The sequence below is a fragment of the Medicago sativa genome, chromosome 1, assembly GCF_051527215.1.
Source record: "Medicago sativa cultivar Bolivia chromosome 1, Bolivia_mono, whole genome shotgun sequence".
Taxonomy (NCBI): domain Eukaryota; kingdom Viridiplantae; phylum Streptophyta; class Magnoliopsida; order Fabales; family Fabaceae; genus Medicago; species Medicago sativa.
The window spans coordinates 76,266,643-76,272,273 of NC_140749.1; the positions used below are offsets into that span (position 1 = coordinate 76,266,643).

A 5,631-nucleotide genomic window follows, 5' to 3' on the forward strand; every position below is an offset into this window, starting at 1 on the left:
TGGCGAGTTAAATTTTATAATAAATAAAGGATTAGTTGAATGAAATTCAACATAATCATATTTAAGTGCTTTACTTTAAAAAAAAAAAAACTTAAACGACTTGGTATCAGTTTTTTTAATTGCAAGCAAAAACTATTCTTATTAATTATGATCAAATTGAAGTTAGAAATAAAATCAATTTAATATTTCTTATCAATAAACTAATTTCACTTACAGAACTCATCTTTTGGTTGTTTGGTGGTAGAAGCTTTGGTGCTATAATGACACTTTATGAACCCAAAGAGCTGAACACACAAAATTCTTATGCAGTCTTAACAATCATTCATTGTTGTGGTATTGTAGAATGTGTATCTTTCTTAATTTTTCCAAAATTCTAATACCATATTTACTACACCACTGCCATTTACATCTGTATATATAAATCTAATACTACATTACTACACCAGTGTCATTTACATCTGTATATACAATGTCAAAATAGAAAAAACACATTAAGTTGCACTTGAGATTAGCTCCACCTTGAGTTCTATAGCAGCAATGTCACTTTCATCTTGTTCTACAATTTTCAATTTGAACAACAAAATGGATAGAGGATTGGATTAGTTGTTTTTTGCGATCATATTTTCCTAACTACCAATTAAAATGGAGTTTAGCAAAAGTAAAATAAAGGATTTTTATAGATTGAAAGTGAACAAAGAAAATAGTGGGAATCTCAAACTGGAGGCAAAAAAAAAATAAACTGAAATTTGTAACCTCTACAGGAAGCCTATAATTTCAAAGGTTCAGACTACAAATTGGTTTGCATAATACATTGAAAAGGCTGCAAAAATGAATGATAAATAAACATCATACGAAACCCATAAGCATCATGAAAAATATAATAGAGGGGATAAATGACCATTTTAAGATCATGCATCTAAGATAGAGGAGAACAATCAAGAAGATGACAGAAGCAAATGAGAGGCGTGGAGCTGAAGAAGATATGTGAGAAAATGATTTACTGAGAAAATGAAGAAAATCAACTGAGCATGGCACTCATTAATCTTTTCCTCTTTGGTTGTCAAACAGAGGGAAAAAAAAGGAAGGAAATAAGAACAAAAACAGATTACAAAAGCTGTAAAAAATTGAAAAAATAAATTAGTGATTGACATGAACAGAAAAGTGCACACAAAAAATTAAGAGAATCAACTTCAAGAGAATGAAAACAAAAGAGGCTAATAGAGATAAAAAAAAAACTCAATGCCGTAGCTTTAAGCCTTGATCCTCACATCCATTGCAACATGGCACATGATGCAATCTAAAACCCAAAGTAGAAATTAATCAAAATCCAAAATCAAAATAGAATTCAAATAGTATAAAATTGCCAACAAAATGGAACCGTCAGTCAAAATTGCCAATCAAAATCGATATCAGATTTAGAAAGAACAAATTGAATAAGAAATTGAGAAAGAACAAACATATTACATACCTATGTCGTCACTCTTCAGATGACGGTGGCCAAAAGTGGAGAATATGAGGATTTAGAAACTTGGGTGAATGACACTGTTGTGTTCAAGTGTAAAAGAGACTAAGGTGACTTAGGGAAGAGATATGCAGGGCGCTTCTTCACCTGTGGAGTAAAACATGTTTCCAATGAGGTATGATATGCAGCTCGGATTTTCTTTAATTAAGTAAGATGTATAATTATGATTTAGTTATAAATTGAATTACATAGAGCATCTGCAACATTTCAATTCCTACAGAAAAGCCCTCGCTCGCAACATTTAGCTTCTACAGAAAAGCCCTCACTCATTTAGTTTCCACAATTAGGAACTGCAACATTTAGTTTAATCATAAATCCCTCACATTTCTGCAACATTTATGCTTTTTTTGTTTCAGCTATGATTTAGTAATAAATTGAATTACAATCAGAAATGTTGCAGATGCTCTATGTAATCATAATCATAATCATAAACTGAATTGTGATTTTCCAAAGTGTGGAGTAAATCATAATTGCTAAATATTGCAAATGGTCTATGTATTATTATTAGAAAATATGCAAAATGTGAATTGTTAATTCACAATGTGTAGAAACTCATCTATATATAGATTCGTGTATGCATGTACTCTATACATAATGATAACCTTAGCATATATAAACTAACACGTGTAATTAGAAATCAAATGGCAATAAGCCTTGCAACTATACCTTCAAATAAATCAACAAAATAAAGCACAGTCGAAAAATCTATGTGACATTGAATGTATAGAGTTCTCAATGTGACATTGAATTTTGCAGAGCTTTATTTTCTTTAGGAGCAGAACATCTACGAAATTTACATACCTCAAATATAATCACTCTCTGTGACTCAGCCGAATCACCTATCCATATGACAATTCTCCTTATGACGCGACTAAATTGTCGACACCATACATCAGCTCTTTTGGTAGCCTTGCTAAATGGACTGAACAATATTCAACACCATAAAGGTATTTTGAAGCAACTCTTAATGAGGCAGTGAAGATAGATAGTAGTTCTTTATAGAGCAGTTAAGTTATGCAAAAATTAAAGTCAGAAATAAAATAAAATAAAATGTCTAAAGAAATGCATATGAATTAAAGTTGATAAGCTCAGGAAGAATTCACACAAACCAAAGAAAATAAACTCAAATTTTACTTAATCAAAATGTGTCCTTCATTCAAGACCAACAAATTTCAACCCCAAATTTTGATTGGGCAAGGGAAAATAAACTTTAATTTTTACTCAATCAAAATTCAAACTATGATTCAATTTGTAATACAATAAGTATTATAATCTTTGGAGAACCATGTGATTAAAATTAAACTACATAGACAAAAAAGAAAAGGCCTCGCAATCTTTAAATTCTATTTGAAAGAAAGCATGTCTCATTCCACATTTAAATTTAAACCATATGCATTTGGACATTATGGAATTTTTACATTGTCATACACTAATATTTTTTAAGAAGCACAAATTTTACCTCTGCAAGTTGACTTCAGGGATTGACCTGCCATTAACTGTTCTCGGTAATGGATAGATCCCGACATTCTAGTAGACTTGAAATTTATCTATTACACATGGTCATGGTTTTCCTTTTTATTGTATGAGTGAGAGAGACAAAAGAGAAGAACTTTACCTCTAATTGTGCATTTCTACTACCAAACGAAGCCATGACATACTATACTATTAAAGCTTGGTTCAACTTAACACTACCTGCAAGGAGAATAATGAAATAAATTTAAAAAGCTCAAATATCCTAATTACTTAAAAAACCTAAATCAATTTTTCTATGGTCTTTGATGAAAAAACAAAATGATAAAACAACTATAGAAAGATAGATTTACCAATAATCAATCGATGTAGATGTCGGAAGCCTTTTTCTCTGATTCTACCTACACCTTCACACGTAAACTTCAACGGCGCAACACAACACAATAACCAGGTAGAACAAAAACAAAATACTAAAAACCCTAAAATTAGAAATGGTGAAAGGAAGAAGAAATCAAACCAATAACAATCACCATAGGAGAAAGTAGTGATAAATGTTCAATCTAGAGGTGACACCGTCAAAGAGGCGTTCAATTTCGCTTGAAAGTGAATCATACACAGAAAAAGTGAGAAATGGGAGGATAGGGGCGATTGTTGCAAAGAGGAGATGGTGGAAAGGGTGTGGCTGATTTCGTGGAGGTGAAGAAGGGATTCACTGTGAGAGAGAGATAGAGAGCCGAGAGGTGAAGAGAGAATTTGGGGGAGTGGATGGAGTGATGTTCTGTTTCCCGAGTAAGTGTATCGATTGAATGCTTGTTAGGAAGATGAAAAGAGTTTGAATCATAGTGTAAAAACAAAGATTCTGATTGGTTTATCTATGAACGAAAGGTCATCAGATCAAAGGCTGAGATTTAGGGTGTCGTTGGCAGTTGAGATTAGCATTAATTAGGGATTAGGGAGGGAAAAACAGAAGTGATTAGGGCAACACTGCCAGCTCATCAAGTCTGGCTTTAATAATAAAGGATACGCCTATTAATTTTATATTTAGTCTTTTGATGCCTTTTAATTTTTTATGGATGAAAATTTCTACCAAACCCATAAAAGGGAGACTAGAAAAATTGAAGATTTTTTGTAAAGAAAAATAAATAAACCGAGCTTTAATTGCAAGTAGAAGAAGATGTTACAGCCACGTAATTAATCACATGCATAGTGTTGGCATGCACATAGCAGAAAATTATAATTAAGGTTAACAATGCTAACATTTTGTAACATAAGGAAAAAAAAAGTTAAATTAAAGGACTTATAAAGTGTTGGTTAAAATTAAGTTAAATGACTAATAGTGTAATTTTGTCTAAAAAATATATTTTGTTTATGCATTTTAGAATTAGTCAGAGTCAATGTAATATTTGATCTCGTGGATGAAGAGAAATCTCGGTTTTATATAAAAATTAATATTAGAAAATATATATTATCTAAAAAACTCATATTCTCATTGTAATTTGAAGATTCTTTGTTTTACAACCTTGATGTCATATGACTGTGTAATTTAGCATACATGGTGCGCTGACTGTATAATTAATTTTATTTGTATCTCTTGACTAGAATATGTGGACGATGACTCATAATTTTTGATACGTATGGACCAAAATTCCCCTAATGAAGCCAGTACATTCTGAATTTGCATTGTCTCGTCGGAAAACTCGTCGCCGACAAGAAACGTGGTCGGATCTGAATTGTTCGGAACTTCATATTGAACGACATTGTTTTGTTTTTTTATCTTTAACAATGTTGTTTTCGATCCAGCAAGAAATTCAGTTGGATCCAGATCGTTCTCAATTTTTTTTCCTTTTTATTTTACTTAATCCATTGATCTTATTTTTTTTCTTCTTTTGAATTTTTAGTTCTTCTTTCTTCTATCTTCTATATTTTGGATGTTCTTATGAATTTGTCATGAATTTGATTCACGCGTCTGAGTTTCATGAATTTTGGATACACCGTCTTCACGATTCAGATGCTGGATTTATGTCTTAACTATGTTGATCATTTGAGATTTCAAATTTATTGTTGGAGTTTGCTTCTGAGCCAAAGCTTGTAGTTAGGAAATTGAAGGAATGGAGAGGATTTCAATCAGCATAATACATAAAGGAATTTTTAGGTTATTTGTGTATATTGCATAAGTAAATTGTCAATTAAAACCAAACCTCACAGATATCCAAATCAAATCCTCAAATCATATTCTAGGTTTTTTTTAAGGATTTTAGATTTCAATCATCACAATGTATAATGGAATGGAAATAAATTTATCGGGTTATTTGTGTATATTGTATTGTTCTATCGACTATAGGTTGTATCGTGATAAGATTGGATTTTAATTTCACATCTTCAAAGATATAACACCATCTATCAACATCAACAATACCAATCAGAAATTGTCATATGAAGAAGCTGGGATTGGTTCAAGAAAGACGAAGATGGAGATGGATTTTAAGAGAAGGAAGAAGAACGGTGTTTTAATTTAATTGTTTAATATTTTTAATTATTTAATTTAAGCGTTAAATAAAAAAAAACTCAGTTGGAATAAAAGAAGAATTAAAAAAAAACAAAGTCAGGTGTCACCTCATCAAATTTGTACAGTCAGATGC

The 5,631-nt window shown here is 31.1% G+C and overlaps 1 long non-coding RNA gene across 3 annotated transcripts; it reads right to left on the minus strand.

Moving 5' to 3' along the window:
* Positions 1 to 285: 285 nt before the first annotated feature.
* Positions 286 to 4,009, minus strand: LOC146957531 (uncharacterized). Of its 3 annotated transcripts, none has more exons than XR_015023221.1 (4): positions 3,346 to 4,009; positions 2,324 to 3,214; positions 1,469 to 1,609; positions 286 to 556 (listed from the first exon to the last, which is right to left on the minus strand). It is a non-coding gene; the product is annotated as an uncharacterized LOC146957531 (long non-coding RNA). The 3 variants fall into 3 exon arrangements; XR_015023220.1 differs by having other exon boundaries at positions 286 to 1,297; XR_015023219.1 differs by having other exon boundaries at positions 286 to 1,609.
* Between the last annotated feature and the right edge of the window lie 1,622 nt (positions 4,010 to 5,631).